We start from the raw sequence: 19,567 nt of genomic DNA on the forward strand, positions 1-19,567 counted from the left end.
CAGGAAGGCCTCCATTTCATCCAGATTGCTCAGTTTATTGCCATATAGTTGTTCATAATAATTTCTAATAATTGTTTCTCTTTCCTTGGTGTTAGTCATGGTCTCTCCCCTTTCATTCATAATTTTATTAAATTGGGTCCTTTCTCTTTTCTTTTGGATAAGTCTGGCCAGTGGTTTATCGATCTTATTAATTCTTTCAAAAAACCAACTTCTAGTTGCGTTGATCTGATCTACTGTGTTTCTGGTTTCTAATTGATTTCTATTCCAATTTTAATTATTTCTCTTCTAATGCATGGCTTAGGCATCGTTTGTTGCTTTTTCTCTAGTTCTTTAAGGTGTAGACTTAGTTGGTGAATTCGGGATTTTTGTATTTATTTGAGTGAGGCTTGGATGGCTATGTATTTCCCCCTTAGGACCGCCTTTGCAGTATCCCATAGGTTTTGGACCGATGTGTTTTCGTTCTCATTGATTTCCATGAATTGTTTAAGTTCTTCATTGATTTCTTGGTTGACCCAAACATTCTTGAGCAGAGTGGTCTTTAGCTTCCAAGTGTTTGAATTTCTGCCAAATTTTTTCTTGTGATTGAGTTCCAGTTTTAGAGCATCGTGGTCTGAGAATATGCAGGGAATAATCTCAAACTTTTGGTATCGGTTGAGACCTGATTTGTGACCCAGTATATGGTCTATTCTGGAGAAAATTCCATGTGCGCTTGAGAAGAATGAGTATTCTGTTGTTTTAGGTTGGAATGTTCTGTAAATATCTATGAGGTCCATCTGGTCCAGTGTAACATTCAAAGCTCTTGTTTCCTTGTTGATTTTCTGCTAGATGATCTGTCCACTGCTGAGAGTGGAGTATTGAGGTCTCCTACAATTAACGTATTGTTATCAATATGACTCTTTAGTTTGGTTAACAGTTGGCTTATGTAGATGGCTGCTCCCATGTTGGGGACATAGATATTTACAACTGTTAGACTTCTTGTTGGATAGACCCTTTAAGAATGATAGAGTGTCCTTCTGTGTCTCTTATTACAGACTTTAGTTTAAAATCTAATTTGTCTGATATAAGAATGGCAACCCCAGCTTTCTTTTGAGGTCCGCTGGCATGGAAGATGGATCTCCATCCCTTCACTTTCAGTCTCGATGTATCTTTAAGTTTAAAATGAGTCTCTAGTAGACAGCATATGGATGGGTCCTGTCTTTTTATCCAATCTGCAACCCTGTGCCGTTTTATGGGAGTGTTTAGGCCATTCATGTTGAGAGTGATTATTGAAAGATATGAATTAATTGTCATCATGTTGCCTGTGAAGACATTGTTTTTATAGATTGTCCCTGTAAATTTCTGTTGTAGATCACTCTTGGGGTCTTTCTCCTTTTATAGAACCCCCTTTAATATTTCTTGCAGGGCCGGCTTAGTGGTCACATATTCTTTCAACTTCTGCTGGTCGTGGAAGCTCTGCATCTCTCCATCCATTCTAAATGAAAGCCTTGCCAGATAAAATATTCCTGGCTACATGTTCTTCTCATTTAGTACCCTGAATATGTCTTCCCAGGCCTTTCTGGCTTGCCAGGTCTCTGTGGATAGGTCTGACATTATTTTGATGTTCCTCCCTCTGTACGTAAGGAATCTCTTCCCCCTAACTGCCCTTTAGATGGTTTCCTTGGTTCTAAGATTTGCAAGTTTTACTATTACATGCCGGGGTGTTGGCCTGTTTTCCTTGATCTTAGGAGGGGTCCTCTCTGCCTCTAGGACTTGAATGTTTGTTTCATTCCCCAGATTAGGGAAGTTCTCAGCTATGATTTGCTCAAATACATCTTCTAGTCCTCTCTCTCTCCACTCCCTCCAGGATTCCAATTATTCTGACATTGGAACACTTCATGGTGTCACTTATTTCTCTGATTCTATTTTCATGGGTTCTGAGTTGTTTTTCCCTGGCCTCCACTTTTCCCTTTTTATCTATTATATTGTCTTCCAGGTCGCTTATTCTCTTTTCTGTCTCAGTTACCCTAGCTGTTAGATTATCTAGATTGGATTGGATCTCATTGATAGCATTTTTAAGTTCTGCCAATTCACCTTTTATTTCTGCCCTTAGAGACTCTATGTTGCCATTAATTGGTTTCTCCATTCTAGCCATTGTCTTCACAATTGCTAGCCTGAATTCCATCTCCCACATCTTGGTTATATCTGCATCCATTTGTAAATCTGCAGCATAAGTCACAATCTCTGAGTCTTTTCTGTTTTGGGGGCTCCTCCTCCTAGTCATTCTGTTGATGGGTGTTTGAGGGAATGCATAGAGTCCAAATTATTGACCAGAACCCAAGCAAGATGCACGTGTTTTTTTGGGACCTTAGGGCTGCTGGCCTCTTGTTTTCCCAGCCTGTCTTCTGGGGGAGGGGCCTGCCGCACTGTTACTCAGGCAACCCTGTTCCAGCAGAGTTGCTCTGCGCCCCTGTGGTGGGGGCTAGGCTCAGTGGGAATCAGTCTTTGGGGCTTTTGTTCTCTGTCGCCTTTCCCTGGCGGCTTTCTGTGTCTCTTCCGCGAGTCAGAGCAGAAGAGACCATTTCCCAGCCTCTGCCTCAGAGCAGAGAGACCGCAGGCTGTTCTTCAGTGTGCTCTCCAGACCACACCGTCTCCATTTTTGTCCGTGCTGCTATAAACTGCAGTGTCTTGGGTTGTGCGCCCCTCCACAGCGCCCCCAGTCCTGCCTCCAGTTGGGGCACATCTCTGCCCTTTGTGCTTCTAAAACCACCAGCCGCTCCCAGTTTGCACGCATGGGGCTCTGCAGCTCTGGGTTTCCACCCCATGGGCTGCAGTTCACCAGCGTGACCCCGGCGCACTGGGTTTCTGTCTCGGAGGCTGCAGTTTGCCTGTGCATGACTATGTCAATCCGGGTTTCCACCCCAGGGGCTGCAGTTCACCGAGGTGACCCCGGCACACCGGGTTTCTGTCTCAGATGCTGCAGTTCATGTGCACGCGACTCTCCCTCCGGGTTTCTGTCCGTGGGGCTGCAGTTCACGTGCGCACCTCACCGCTCTAGTTTTCCACCCCAGGGGCTGCCCTAAAGTCCTTTCCCGAAGGTACCGGTCTGTGAGTCTGTGCCACTTCTGCAGTGTGTGAGGCTGTCACTCATAGGCAGTGTAGGATCCCCATGGCCAGGCACCCTCCGACTGCCGTTTATCCTTTGATATCTGCCCACAGAATCACGGCTTTCCACTTTGTACCTCAAAACTAACTGCCTGCGATATTCTGTTTGTAGAGATCCAGCTCTTCTTACATCTCAGGCTGGTTTCATGGGTGCTGAGAGTGGTCTGGTAGATATCCAGCTCAATTCCCGGGACCAGCTGAAATAGGGTCCCTACTCCTCCGCCATCTTTCAGAAATTGCCTATTTATTTCTTTTTTTTTATGTTTTGTTAGTCACCATACAGTACATCATTAGTTTTTCTTATGTTATGTTAATCACCATACATTACATCATTAGTTTTTGATGTAGTGTTCCATGATTCATTGTTTGCGTATAACACCCAGTGCTCCATGCAAAACGTGCCCTCTTTAATACCCATCACCAGGCTAACCCATCCCCCCACACCCTCCCCTCTAGAACTCTCACTTTGTTTCTCACAGTCCATAGTCTCTCATGGTTTGTCTCACCCTCCGATCTCCCCCCCTTCATTCTTCCCCTCTTGCTATCTTATTCTTTTTTTTTTTTTTTTGGAACATATAATGTATTATTTGTTTAAGAGGTACAGGTCTGTGATTCAACAGTCTTACACAATTCACAGTGATCACCACAGCACATAGCCTCCCCAATATCTATCACCCAGTCACACCATCCCTCCCAACCCCCACTACTCTAGCAAATCTCAGTTTGTTTCCTGAGATTAAGAATTCCTCATATCAGTGAGGTCATATGATACATGTCTTTCTCTGATTGACTTATTTCGCTCAGCATAATATCCTCCAGTTCCATCCACGTCATTCCAAATGGCATGATTTCATTCCTTTTGATGGCTGCATATTATTCCATTGTATATATACACCAGTTCCGCTTATCCATTCATCTGTCGATGGACATCTTGGCTCTTTCCACACTTTGGCTATTGTGGATATTGCTGCTATAAACATCGGGGTGCATGTACCCCCATCAGATCTCTACATTTGTAATTTTGGGGTAAATACCCAGTGGTGCAATTGCTGGATCATATCGTAGCTCTAAATTCACCTTTTGGAGGAACCTCCATACTGTTTTCCAGAGTGGCTGCACTACCTTGCATGCCCACCAACAGTGTAGGGGGTTCCGCTTTCTCCCCACCCCTCCCATCAACTGTCATTTCCTGACTTGTTCATTTTAGCCATTCTGACTGGTGTGAGGTGATATCTCATTGAGATTTTGATTGGGATTTCCCTGATGCTGAGCGATGTTGAGCACTTTTTCATGTGTCTGTTGGCCATTTGAATGTCTTCTTTGGAAAAATGTCTGTTCATGTCTTCTGCCCATTTCTTGATTGGATTCTTTGTTCTTTGGGTGTTGAGTTTGATGAGTTCTTTATAGATTTTGGATACTAGCCCTTTATCTGATATGTCATTTGCAAATATCTTCTCCCATTCTGTCGGTTGTCTTTTGGTTTTGTTGACTGTTTCTTTTGCTGTGCAAAAGCTTTTTATCTTGATGAAGTCCCAATAGTTCATTTTTGCCCTTGCTTCCCTTGCCTTTGGCGATGTTTCTAGGAAGAAGTTGCTTCGGCTGAGGTCAAAGAGGTTGCTGCCTGTGTTCCCCTTTAGGATTTTGATGGACTCCTGTCTCACATTGAGGTCTTTCAACCATTTGGAGTCTATTTTTGTGTGTGGTGTAAGGAAATGGTCCAGTTTCATTTTTCTGCATGTGGCTGTCCAATTTTCCCAACACCATTTGTTGAAGAGACTGTCTTTGTTCCATTGGACATTCTTTCCTGCTTTGTCAAAGTTGAGTTGACCATAGAGTTGAGGGTCCATTTCTGGGCTCTCTATTCTGTTCCATTGATCTATGTGCCTGTTTTTGTGCCAGTACCATACTATCTTGATGATTCCAGTTTGTAATAGTGCTTGAAGTCCGGAATTGTAATGCCCCCAGCTTTGCTTTTCTTTTTCACCATTCCTCTGGCTATTTGGGGTCTTTTGTGGTTCCATACAAATTTTAGGATTATTTGTTCCATTTTTTGAAAAAAGTGGATGGTATTTTGATGGGGATTGCATTGAATATGTAGATTGCTCTACGTAGCTTTGACATCTTCACAAAATTTGTTCTTCCAATCCATAAGCATGGAATCTTTTCCCATTTTTTTGTGTCTTCCTCAATTTCTTTCATGAGTATTTTATAGTTTTCTGAGTACAGAATCTTTGCCTCTTTGCTTAGATTTATTCCTCAGTATATTATGGTTTTGGGTAAAATTGTAAATGGGATCAACTCCTTAATTTCTCTTTCTTCTGTCTTGTTGTTGGTGTATAGGAATGCCACTGACTTCTGTGCATTGATTTTATATCCTGCCACTTGACTGAATTTCTGTATGAGTTCTAGCAGTTTTGGGGTGGAGTCTTTTGGGTTTTCCACATAAAGTATCATATCATCTGCAAAGAGTGAGAGTTTGACTTCTTCTTTGCTGATTTGGATGCCTTTTATTTTTTCTTCTCGTCTGATTGCTGTGGCTAGGACTTCTAATACTATGTTGAATAGCAGTGGTGATAGTGGACATCCTGCCCTGTTCCTGACCTTAAGGGAAAAGCTCTCAGGTTTTCCCCATTGAGAATGATATTCACTGTGGGTTTTACATGGATGGCTTTTATGATATTGGGGTATGTAACCTCTATCCTTATACTCTAAAGAGTTTTGATCAAGAAATGTTGCTGTACTTTGTCAAATGCTTTTTCTGCATCTATTGAGAGGATCATATGGTTCTTGTTCTTTCTTTTATTAATGTATTGTATCGCTTTGATTGATTTGTGGATGTTGAAGAAATCTTGCAGCCCAGGGATGAATCCCACTTGCTCGTGGTGAATAATCCTTTTAATGTACTGTTGGATCCTATTGGCTAGTATTTTGGTGACAATTTTTGCATCCGTTCATCAAGGATATTGGTCTGTAATTTTCCTTTTTGATGGGGTCTTTGGTTTGTGGATCAAGGTAATGGTGACCTCATAAAAGGAGTTTGGAAGTTTTCCTTCCATTTCTATTTTTTGGAACATTTTCAGAAGAATAGGTATTAATTCTTCTTGAAATGTTTGGTAGAATTCCCCTGGGAAGCCATCTGGCCCTGGGCTTTTGTTTTTTGGGAGATTTTTGATGACTGCTTCAATGTCCTTACTGGTTATGGGTCTGTTCAGGTTTTCTATTTCTTCCTGGTTCAGTTTTGGTAGTTGATACATCTCTAGGAATGCATCCATTTCTTCCAGATTATCTAATTTGCTGGCATAGAGTTGCTCAGAATATGTTCTTATAATTGTTTGTTTTTCTTTGGCATTGGTTGTGATTGTTCCTCTTTCATTCATGATTTTATTTATTTGGGTCATTTCTCTTTTCTTTTTGATAAGTCTGGCCAGTGGTTTATCAATCTTGTTAATCTTGTTAATTCTTTCAAAGAACCACCTCCTAGTTTTGTTGATCTGTTCTACTGTTCTTTTGGTTTCTATTTCATTGATTTCCACTCTGATCTTTATTATTTCTCTTCTCCTGCTGGGTTCAGGCTTTATTTCCTGTTCTTTCTCCAGCTCCTTTAGGTGTAGGGTTAGGTTGTGTATTTCAGACCTTTCTTGGTTCTTGAGAAAGGCTTGTATTGCTATATACTTTCCTCTTAGGACTGCCTTTGCTGCATCCCAAAGATTTTGAACAGTTGTGTTTTCTTTTTCATTGGTTTCCATGAATTTATTTAATTCTTCTTTAATTTACTGGTTGAGCCATTCATTCTTTAGTAGGATGCTCTTTTGCCTCCATGTATTTGAGTTCTTTCTGACTTTCCTCTTGTGATTGAGTTCTAGTTTCAAAGCATTGTGGTCTGAAAATAAGCAGGGAATGATCCCAATCTTTTGGTACCGGTGGAGACCTGATTTGTGACCTAGCATGTGATCTATTCTGGAGAATGTTCCATGGGCACTAGAGAAGAATGTGTATTCTGTTGCTTTGGGATGGAATGTTCTGAATATGTCTATGAAGTCCATTTGGTCCAGTGTGTCATTTGAAGACTTTATTTCCTTGTTGATCTTTTGCTTAGACGATCTGTCCATTTCAGTGAGGGGGATGTGAAAGTCCCCCACTATTATTGTATTGTTGTCAATGTGTTTCTTTATTTTTTTTTATTAATTGGTTTATATAATTGGCTCATCCCTTGTTAGGAGCATAGATATTTACAATTGTTAGATCTTCTTGTTGGATAGACCCTTTCAGTAGGATATAGTGTCCTTCCTCATCTCTTATTAAAGTCTTTGGTTTAAAATCTAATTTGTCTGATATAAGGATTGCCACCCCAGCTTTCTTTTGGTGTCCATTAGCATGGTAAATGGTTTTCCACCCCCTCACTCTCAATCTGGGGGTGTCTTTGGTTCTAAAATGAGTCTCTTGCAGACAGCATTCGATGGGTCTTGTTTTTTTATCCAATCTGTTAGCTTGTGTCTTTTGATTAGGGCATTTAGCCCATTTACATTCAGGGTAACTATTGAAAGATAGGAATTTAGTGCCATTGTATTGCCTGTAAGGTGAGTGTTACTGTATATTGTCTGTGTTCCTTTCTGGTCTATGTTGCTTTTAGGCTCTCTCTTTGCTTAGAGGATCCTTTTCAAGATTTCTTGTAGGGCTGGTTTCATGTTTGCAAATTCCTTTAGTTTTTGTTTGTCCTGGAACCTCCTTATCTATCCTATTTTCAATGACAGCCTAGCTGGATAGAGTATTCTTGGCTGCATATTTTTCTCTTTTAATTCTCTGAATATATCATGCCAGTCTTTCTGGCCTGCTAGGTCTCTGTGGTTAGGTCTGTTGCCAATCTAATGTTTCTACCATTGTAGGTTACATATCTCTTCTCCCGAGCTGCTTTCAGGATTTTCTCTTTGTCTCTGAGACTTGTAAGTTTTACTATTCGATGTCGGGGTGTTGATCTATTTTTATTGATTTGAGAGGTGTTCTCTGTTTTTCCTGGATTTTGATGCCTGTTTCCTTCCCCCAATTAGGGAAGTTCTCTGCTCTAATTTGCTCCAAAAACCTTCTGCCCTCTCTCTCTTTTTCTTCTTCTGGGATCCCAATTATTCTAATATTGTTTCATCTTATGGTATCACTTATCTCTCGAAATCTGCCCTTGTGATCCAGTATTTGTTTATCTCTCTTTTTCTCAGCATCTTTATTTTCCATCTTTTGGTCTTCTATATCACTAATTCTCTCTTCTGCCTCATTTATCCTAGCAGTTAGAGTCTCCACTTTGGATTGCACCTCATTAATAGCTTTTTTGATTTTGATTTGTTTACATTTTAGTTCTTTTATTTCTCCAGAAAGGTTTTCTCTAATATCTTCCATGCTTTTTTCAAGCCCAGATAGTATCTTTAAAATCGTCATTCTGAACTCTAGTTCCGACATCTTACTAATGTCCATATTGATTAAATCCCTGGCAGTCGGTACTGCCTCTTGTTCTTTTTTTTGAGGTGATTTTTTCCACCTTGTCATTTTATTCAGAGGGAATAGATGAATGAGAGAACAAAATGTTAACAGGGTAACAACGTCCCCAGAAAAGATACACTAAACAAATCAGGAAAGACCTGAAACCGGGGGAAAAGACAGAAAAAAGTAAAGAAAAAAATAAAAACAAATAAACACAAAACAACAATAACAACAACAAAAACAGAATATGATCAAATATGATCAGCCTGATGCATAGATCAGTGCCACATACTAGATTTTGGGCATATTTTGGTCTGTTAGAAGAAAGTGCCTCCCAAAATTTTAAAGAAAGAAAAACTTATACATGTACAAAAAATAAGGGTTAATACGATGAAGGGATGTACTATGACTGTAAAGATGAAAATTATAAAAGATTTTATAAAAGGAATTGATAAGAAGTTGGTTGAAAAAAAAAAAAGAAGAGGATTTTTTAAAAAACGGAGAGAATGTGATCAGGAAGGAGACTAGAACATAACCATACACTAGAGATTTAGGGTATATTTTGATCTGTTAGAAGCAACTGTATCCCAAAATTTTAAAGAGAGAACAACTTATATATATATACCAAAAATAAGGTTAACTACTATGAAGGGATAGGATATGACTCTAAAAGTGAAAAATAAAAAAAAATTTTTACAAAGGGATTGATAAGATGTTCGGTGAAAAAGGGAAAAAGAAAAATTCAAAAAAAAAGTTAACTTTGAAAGACTAAAGAATCATGGGGAAAAAGCCATGAATTCTATGTGCAGTATTCTCCTAGCACTGGAGTTCTGCCATTCTCATTGATCAGTAAACTTGGTCTTAGCTGGCTGTTCTTGCTGATCTTCTGGGGGAGGGGCCTGTTGCCGTGGTTCCCAAATGTCTTTGCTGGAGGCAGAATTGCCCCGCCCTTTCCAGGTTGGGCTAAGTAATCTGCTCGGGTTTGCTCTCGGGAGCTTTTGTTCTCTGTAAGCTTTTCGTACAGCTTTGAAGGAGGAGAGTGAAAATGGTGGCCTCCCAATCTCCTCCCCGGAGGAGCCGAGAACTTGGGGCTCCACTCCTCAGTGAGCCCCCAGATAAAAGCAGTCAATCACTCCTCTCTCCCCAGTATCTGGCCGCACTCTGTGTTCACCCAACCTATGACCAAGCTTTTCTATCTTTGGCTCACGACCCCGTGTGGAGTCTCCAAACCCAGCCAATCCCTGCAGTGCGCTCCTGCACCACTCCTCCTGGGGGGAGGAAGGGGAGTCTCCCCAGATCTGCTGCTTGTTGGGTCCCTGCTGGAGAAGCAGTGGCCCGACTGCACCGTGGATCACGGTTTATGGCAACCTGGAGCTGAGAGCCCACTCCTTGGCTCTGTCTCTGTAGCTGGCTTCCCTGCTCCAATACCTGGGAGTTCTGCCGCACTCAGGCACCCCCAGTCTTTCTGTGACCCCGAGGGTCCTGAGACCACACTGTCCCAGCGAGAGTTCCACCCCCCGCTTAGCCACTGGAGCAACGTCCCTCAGCAGAGCCGACTTTAGAAGTTCTGATTTTGAGCTCTGCTGCTCTATCACTTGCCAGAAGCAGCCAACAGAGGCCCCCTCCCCCACCCTCTATCTTCCCAAATATCGCCTCAGATTCACTTCTCCACACATCCTACCTTCCAGAAAGTGGTCACTTTTCTGTTCAGAGAGTTGTTGCTATTCTTTTCTTCGATCTCCTTTTGAGTTCATAGGTGTTTAGAATGGTTTGACCCCTAACCAGCTGAATTCCTGGGAACAGACGAAATCCAGGTTTCCTACTCCTCCGCCATCTTGCTCCTCTCACCCAGTACATCATTAGTTTTTGATGTAGTGTTCCATGATTCGTTGTTTGCGTATAACACATCACCTTTGGAAATCAGTGTTCTGGTCATTTCTAGAAAGGGAAATTTGTAAAAGTAACGACATCAACACTTCCAATGGTGTGGAATGAAAAATGTCAAGCAATTCCAATGTCATTTCCAACCAATAACACTTGGGGGAAGTTAGGGAAGTTGAAAAGAAAACCTTACTAATTGAATATTTATAATTAACAGGTTCCAAGGAATTAAATATATAGATCTGCATGTGACAACCTACCTGACAAGAAAATTATACTCACTCCTTGAAACGGAGTACCATAGATAGTCATCTTTTATTTAGAAGATACTGGTGTCAAAGTTTCCCCAATTATCCCCCTTACCATCATTCATTATGAATATAATCCACCTTTAAATACGTATAAAATTGGCTGAAGAAATATTAGCCAGTGAAATCTATCTTGAATACCAACAATGAGAAATTTATTTATTTTATTATTTTAAAAATGTTTCACGTACTATCTACAGGAACTCTTTGTTCTAATGTCTAGAAAATTGCCCCCTGGATGATAGGGGGGAAAAAAAAAAGCTATTCCACTTCTTGTGACTGTTACCATCAATCTAATTAAAATATAGTCTAAAACATTCACAGGAATAAAAACAACTCTAAAATTACCATTTGTTTGTTTTACTTGAGATAAAGGCCAAATAAGACTCATTAATTCTTTCAAATAGGCTCTCTAATAGACCTCAATAGACTGCTCCTCATTCAGAAGATTGCATCATCTAAGAAAATAGCATGAATGACTTAAGGGTATGCACAGTCATTTTCCACTGAGTTCATTACTCATGTGTTGGTTCTCCATGGTCTGTTTACTATGAGTATATGGATGCTACCCGTGAAGCAAATAAAATGTTGCCATTTTACCCAACAATTAGATTTATGGACAACTATACAATTCATTTCCCTTAATTTATGCATTCAGGTTAGCTTTTAATACCCTGTTGGTACTACTACCTCACCAACTGAATTCTCCACACAGTTTTTGCCTTGCATGGTCCCTATGCTGGAACTTAGCTTATAGAAGAGATTTGTTACTCATTTTGTTCAGATTTCTACAAGATCCATTTTTGAAGTCTTTACTGATATAAGCATATTTATAAAATAGCTATTTAGAATGAGATATGTGACAGACACTAGAGCAATGAGGATTCTATCACCCTGGGAAATGCTGACCCAGCCCCATGGCTGACTAGCATAGCCAATCTTATTCTTATTGGAGTGTTATGATTCCCTAAGAGGAATGTCAGCACTTTCAGGACAAAATGCTTACTGATGTTAGAATTCCCAATAGCCTGTAAGGATGGAAGGCAGAATTATTCCCAATACTTTCCTTCATGTCATACATCAAGGAGAAGGAATAAACTCATCTATATGAAACCCAGTTTTTGGTCCACACCTGCCTGTGGTAAAATTACAATTGTGGAAAGATAAAAGGTATGTATGACCATTTGCCAAAACTGCATATGACAGGAGGACTCACTATGTACCTTTATGTAAAAATATACTAATTTATTATTCCTCCAGGATGTTTCTGGTTATTCAAAGTAGAGGAAAGAGTAAAATCTGAAAAATAAAGGAGACTAAAGCTTCGTATAACCCAACAGATTTTTAATACTAATTATAGTTTGTATTAACCAACTATCCACTAACTCAATTAAATTTTGATGACTTAAAAATAATAAGACAACAGAGATACATAATTTTACTATAAACTGTGTATTGTATCAGGAGTGTATAGTTTTGTTTTTTCCCAGATGAGGGAGCACTTCAAAATCAGCACTTCATTGGTGCAGTGATGAGATTCCATGGAATTCTAATATTATACCCAGTCTACAAAGTACATAGGAAATTGGAGAAGTTGCAAGACAAAATTTTCCTAATGGAATATTTAGTTACAAAAAGTTATAAGAGGGCGCCTGGGTGGCTCAGATGGTTAAGTGTCTGCCTTTGGCTCAGGTCATGATCCCAGGGTCCTGGGATCGAGTCCCACATCGGGCTCCCAGCTCAGCGGGGAGCCTGCTTCTCCCTCTGACCCTCTCCCCTCTCATGCTGTTTCTCTCTCGCTCGCTCTCTAAAAAATAAATAAAATCTTTAAAAAAAAAAAAGTTATAAGAATTCATAATGGATATTCATTCATCTGATGACAAGAATGATTATGCTCACAATTTTGATCAAAATAGTACAGAAATAATTGTTTCTAAGATATTTTTCTCAAAATTTCCCCAGCAGACTCATGTAAAATTATGTAGTATAACTAGGGTGTCTCTCTAAACACATTACAAACCCATTGATGATGGGGCGCCTGGGTGGCTCAGTTGGTTAAGTGACTGCCTTCGGCTCAGGTCATGATCCTGGAGTCCTGGGATCGAGTCCCGCATCGGGCTCCCTGCTCAGCAGGGGGTCTGCTCTTCCCTCTGACCCTCTTCCCTCTCGTGCTCTCTGTCTCTCATTCTCTCTCTCTCAAATAAACCAAATCTTTAAAAAAAAAAATCCATTGATGATATATGAAAGTGGCCAATGAAATTCATTTAAGAATCCAAGAATTTTAAATATGATCATCTCACATCTAAAAATGTTTAATCTAGCATGTAGTTGAAGCTATCACTTGAAAGTATATGAAATTTCTTGCTCAGATAATAGAAAAGGCAAAGAAAACAATGTGTAAACAACTGTTCTGATCATCTCTAGTGACTGGGATGACAAGCAAATTAAAATATACTATGATGATTCCACATAAGGTATCTACTTTTCAATTTATATACAATTGTTCCACTTAAAAGAAAATGAGAAGTAAAATTTCATAGTATCTTTGGATTTTGATAATCTAATTACCCCAAAGACACTGATCATGACTCAGAAGATTCCGGGAGCTCAAACACGTAAATAGATCAAATGTAGTCACAAACATTTCTCATGGGACTCATTATTTAAGTGTTGGTTCCACAGGGTCTATTTATGACTTATGTGTAGATACTGGTAGCCAAAAGTTGTAATATCGTTCCACAATTGGTTATATAGACCTTTCTACAATTCATTTTCTCTAGCACATGCCAGCGTGTTATTTTTCAAATACCACAGTACTTTTTTTTTTTTTTTTTTTTTTTGGTAACACTTGCTGACCAAACTGAATTCCCCCCCACATTTTTGTTTAGCATGATCCATGGGGTAGACCTCAGCTCACAGAAGTTATTTTTGTTACTCACTTTGTTCATATTCCAACAAGATCCATTTGTGGAGTCATCATTTATCCAGGAACATTTATAAAAGGGACCATGAGAATGAGATACGTGGTAGACACTGAGCATTCAGGATTCTGTTACCCTAGGAGACATTGATCCACACTAACTTGATGACGGTAACCAGAATCACTGATGACCCAGTGCTGATTAGAATAGCCAGAGTCTCATTGTCATTGAAGTGCTACAATAACCTGAGAGGAATGTCAATATCTTCAGGAAAAAATGCTTACTGATATGAGAATTCCCATTGGCATTTGAATATATTTTGGCAGAACTATACCTGAAAAGCTCCTTCATGTAATATGTCAAAGGATAAACTCTTTCATATGAAACCCATTTCTGTCCATCTTGAACTGTAGTAATAAATACATATAAAAATGAAAATAATGTACATTTGTCAACCAAACAAAAGATAGTAAAATTCACTGTGTACATACATTTAAATTTAACTATATAAATTAATTTACTTGGATATTTTTAAATTATTTTAAGAAGAAAAGAGTGCAAATTCTGGATATAAAAAAAAGACAGAAACTATGAATGACTCAATAGATTATAATGCCTCACAGCACAAATAGAAGGAGAAGAGAAAATCAAAAGATACCAACAAAAGATTAAAAACCATGATGTAGTAGTCTCACAAAGATTTAAAATTAGTGATGATAAACATATTTACCTTGTAACTACAAGATCTGTGGAAACAAACTAAAATAAAGCTAGCATCAGATAACAAAGAGAAATTGTAAAAAAAAAAAGAAACTTTAAAAATTATATAAAAATCTCATAGGATAGGCTCATTATTCGTGTTGACAAAACAGGAAGACAATAAATGAACTTAGTATGAATCAAAAGATTTTATCCAATCTTGGAAGAAAGAACATAACCTAAAATATTCACAAAATTAACATGTGATAAGAAATTAAGACTCTCAATATCACATCATTAGAAAACATGATAACATAAGGGAAGTTAAAAAAACTAAATTAGTAGTATAAAACTGAAAATATGATTTCACTAACAAATATAAAAATTATTCATTTGACATTTCAGTAACAAAAGGACATTTGGAAAACAAATTTAAAAAGTTCAATTCCATTAAGATTTTACAAATAATTACAATGGAAAATAATAGAAGGATATATATGTGTATATGTAGAAAGTTAAGTATGAATGAAATTCATTAAATCACAATATATTGATTATATAAAGTTTCCTGTCTTCACAATGAGTAATGACATACCTGAAGACTAATGACTAACATAGGGTAAAATGAATTATGACACATTGTATGACCTAAATATAAGAGATAGACTTCAATAAAATCCACTACCTTCCACAGGACACTAAAAAGTTTTTTAATACACTGTTCCAAATAAAAATTTGATAAAATGTGGACAGACAACCTCAGGTACCATTCCAAAGAACTACACTTGGAAGAGAGAACAAGACCACAAAACCATGAGACTGTCATCATCAAGTGGCACACCAAGAACACTAGCAAAAGAAAGAAGATATCCACCTGAACTGTACAAAAGACATTTAAAAGCACAGTTAATATGACAGGCATGGTGCAATATGTTCCACTGGAAAAAAAAAAATCCAAAAAGCACTGGGAAATTTCAATGCTAAGATATTAAGAAAAAAAATTTCATAAAAGTAAATCATTTTGCTGAATAATCCACGTTCATAATTGGGATAGATCAATAATATGATGTGAACACAAAGCTGAAACACACAATATAGACAAAAGGATCCTAAGGAGGAATGCAAAATGAAAAAACAAAAAAGCCTGAATCACTGAAATATACATGATTTCTAAATACTAAGGGAATAAACAGCATATATAGAAACATGAAAAAGAAAAACCACAAAACAATAAATGTGAAGGATACACAAAGTGTGAAGATGAAGGGGACGGAAAAACACATAAACAGTATATGTTAAAAAAAATTGAAAAAAAATATCATTTATACTAGGATCCTACCTGAGGGGATGAAGACGTCAGACTCAAACGGATAAAAATATTTTTTCAAAGGGAAAAACGTAGTAAGAGGCAATGAAAGGCACTCCACAGGAGACTATCTCTCAGGAAGGGCAGTCAGAATATCAAAAAACAAGACCACTAGGCCACTAAACTGACTAGAACAGACAACCCAAGAAAACTACAGAGCACGCCACGTGCCCTCTGCCATGGAGCAGCTGAGGAATAAGACTGACCCGAGCATGGCCTGATGTCCTTCTCCTGTCCCGCGTCACAAACCTATCTGCCCTGGAGTGGACAAGGCACAAGGGCAAGGGAGGAGCAGGGCCCCGGGGCGGCAGCGGGGGTGGGGGTGAGCGGTGGTGGTAGGGCCTCAGTGACTCCAAGGCAGCCTGCTCCCGCGCGGTGTGGTACGCCGACCTCTGCCACCCGCACCCTCCCGGGCCGCTCTAGGAGAGCCCAGACCTTTGCACGCAGATGGCCCCGGTCACTGCGGGCAATCCCTAGGGGTGGGGATGGTCCTCCTTCCGCCGCTGAGACTTTCCCCGCCAGACGGCAACTTCCAAACCTGGCGGCGCACTCCTAGCTACCCGCAAAGCTATCAGATGGCATGTGTCCCTCACTCAGAGTTCCCGGGTGGAGCCACGTGCTGGACCTCAGTTCCGATGAGGACGACGGTAGGGATTGTCACTCATTTTGTTCAGATTTCCAAGGACTGCATTTGTAGGGAGTCATCATCGATCTGAGCACATTTCAGGACATGGAACGTTAAAAGTGCCGGTTCCAGCCTGGGACAGCCGATGCGTTCACACACATCGGCCCTCGGCAGAACCCAGGGCCAAGCCACCGCGCAGCCAGGGGAACCATCCTCGGCCAAGGAGGCCTCGCGAAGATCCCCGGCCAGTTGAGGCAGAGGCGAGTCTCTTACCGCTTATGCCGGCAGCTCCCACGTGACTGCAGACCACACAGCGCTACTCTCCCCGGCCATCTTCGCCATGCAGACCGGCCATCGCGGATGAGGCAGAATGGGACTCACCCATGCTCACAGACGCCCACGTCCAGCCAACTCAACCTGGGAAGTGGGGAGAAGAGACAGGTGCGCTTCAGCATGCCAGACAGGTCTGTGGGCATCCACTGCAGTGCCTCGCAGCGGGGACACACTGCTCTGCCTCTCCCTACGATCTGGGGGCTCCTCCCGTGCCTGCGGACAGACACCCACATGTGGACGCTTCCAAGCATGGGGGCATGAGGTACGGGGTGGGGGAAGGAGGGAAGGGTGGCGGGAAGGGGAGCGGGTCACGGGCGTGGGAGGGGGAGGAGGTGGGGGTGGGCAGTGAGGGCCACCCTGGGCACAGAGTGATGCAAAAGAAACGCGTCCCCAGTCCACACACCCCACCACTGGTCTCCTACACGCTGTCCACACGGCCATAGGGGGATCTAGTGGACCTCGCCCTCCCATGGTCTGGGTCCCAGCCCAGAACAGCTCTGCCCAACAGCCAGGGCCCTGGCAGGGAGCAAACCCACCCACAGCACCTACTCCTCCCGAGAGTGAGTACACGCCAGGCAGATACGAACCGGCATCAACTAGCTAGCCCAAGGGAACAGCCCTCAGCTCGAGGGGAACTGCCCCAGGAGCAATGAGCCCAGAAGCTTCCGGGAGAGGACCCTTTGTGGCCTAGGGCCATGGGGGCACAAGTGGCCTCCCACAGCTGGGTACCCACGCTCCTGCCCTCTCTGCCATGGCCAGATCCCCTCCCTTTTTCAATGCAGAAAGCCCACCTGGGGCTCGAGAGACCCCCCAATTCCCGAGGTGCCAGTGACCAATCCATCTGGCAGGAGGTCACCTAACACTGGTTCTCGCGGGCTCCACAGCAGGACCCATGCAAGGAGTGACCTCGCACTCTCATACCACTCATGTGTCCGCCCTCATCCAAGGGTCACCCACAGAGGCCCATGTCATTAGAAGCCCGTGGGGCCCTGCGACATGGCCCAATCCTGCCCTGGGGGCCGCGCGTTGGACCAGGAGCACTGCCTGGCCTCAGAACACGACCCAGCCATCCCTGAGCCCGGGGTACCCACCTCTGCCCCAAAAGCAAGCACACGGGAACTATGTGTGTTTCTGGCCACCGGGCAGAAAGACCCATCAGCACATACCCTGATCCTGCAGCCTCTCCTGCCCCTAGTCCAAGAGCAATTCTCACGGCACTGTTCCCTGCCACATTCTGCCAGGTGGTGCCTGCTGCCCTCCCAATGGAAACCCAAACTTCTGGGGAGATGTGCATGGGTCGGCTACCCATTTTGAAGGAGACTCTCCGGGGGCCCATTTACTGCCTTGCCTGCGGAAGTCAGCTGTGGAGGGGAGGGCAGGGCGTTGGAAAGGGCAATGGCCCCCAGATTTGACCTGCCCATCTGAAACCCACCAGACACCCCAAGACGCCCAGGCGCTGCCACCTCCCCCTACGAGGAAACACATCACGCCTACTCTAGTTGGACACCTTGGCCTCCCGAGGCTCACCGTCACCCAGGCAGGCTTCCCTCCTGTGTGCCTGCGGCAAGGGGTGACCTGTCCCAGCAGGGGATCACCCCGCCTCAAACCCCATGTCGACTAATGAGTTGTTTCAGGGACCACGGTTCTAACTGCCTCTATCTCTGCTGAGGGCTTCCCCTGGTCCCCTGTGGGCCACGGCCCTTTAACCTCAGAGCCACGTCCCTGTAAGCCACCATGATGGCCAGAGCCCACAGGATGGATGCTGTCACCCAGGCGATACGGTTGGCATAGCCGACCTCCCCAATCCAACGCCCCCTGAGCCTACCCTTCCAGGGCACTCCACGAGCCCTCCGCCACGGAGCAGCTGAGGAAGAAGACTGACCCGAGCATGGCCTGAGGCCCTTCTCCTATCCCGTGTCCAAAAGTCTCTGCCCTGGATGGACAAGGAACAAGGGCAGGGAGGAGCAGGGCCCTGCCTGGGGCAAGGACCGAGACCAGGGCCGTGCCCGAGGTGGCATTGGGGATGGGAGTGAGTGGTGGTGGTAGGGCCTCAGTGACTCCAAGGCAGCCTGCTCCCGTGCAGCGTGGTACGCCGACCTCTGACACCCACACCCTCCCGGGCCACTCTAGGAGAGGCCAGACCTTTGCACCCAGAAGGCCAGAGTCGCAGCGGGCATTCCCTAGGGGTGGAGGTGGGCATCCCTCTGCCGCTGGGACTTTCCCCGCCAGACGGCGACTTCCAAACCTGGTGCACACTCCTATCTACCTGCAAAGCAATCGGACGGCATGTGTCCCTCACTCTGAGTTCCCGGGTGGAGCCACGTGCTGGACCTCAGTTCCGATGAGGATGACGATAGGGATTGTACTCATTTTGTTCAGATTTCCAAGGAATGCATTTGTAGGGAGTCATCATCGACCCGAGCACATTTCAGGACATGGAACGTTAAAAGTGTAGGGCTCCAGCCTGGGACAGCCGATGCATTCACACACATCGGCCCTCGGCAGAACCCAGGGCCAAGCCACCGCACAGCCAGGGGAGCCATCCTCAGCCAAGGAGGCCTTGGGAAGACGCCAGCCAGCTGAGGCAGAGGCGAGCCTCTTACCGCTTATGCCGGCAGCTCCCACGTGACCGCAGACCACACAGCACTGCTCTCCCAGGCTGTCTTCACCTCACAGGCTGGGCATCGCCAGTGAGGCAGAATGGGACTCCCCGATGCTCACAGACACCCGCAGCCAGCCAACTCCACCTGGGATGTGGGGAGAAGAGACAGGTGCGCTTCAGCATGGCGGACAGGTCTGTGGGCATCCACGGCAGTGCCTCGCAGCG

At 43.0% G+C, this 19,567-nt stretch overlaps 2 non-coding genes across 2 annotated transcripts; both read right to left on the reverse strand.

The window, feature by feature from the left end:
* Nucleotides 1-16,403: 16,403 nt before the first annotated feature.
* On the reverse strand, nt 16,404-16,496 carry LOC123325867. The gene has a single exon (XR_006540707.1). It is a non-coding gene; the product is annotated as a small nucleolar RNA SNORD116 (small nucleolar RNA).
* Nucleotides 16,497-19,067: 2,571 nt separating this feature from the next.
* Nucleotides 19,068-19,159, reverse strand: LOC123325868. Its single transcript, XR_006540708.1, has one exon. It is a non-coding gene; the product is annotated as a small nucleolar RNA SNORD116 (small nucleolar RNA).
* Nucleotides 19,160-19,567: the final 408 nt, after the last annotated feature.

Source organism: Neomonachus schauinslandi, chromosome 9, assembly GCF_002201575.2.
Source record: "Neomonachus schauinslandi chromosome 9, ASM220157v2, whole genome shotgun sequence".
Lineage (NCBI taxonomy): Eukaryota > Metazoa > Chordata > Mammalia > Carnivora > Phocidae > Neomonachus > Neomonachus schauinslandi.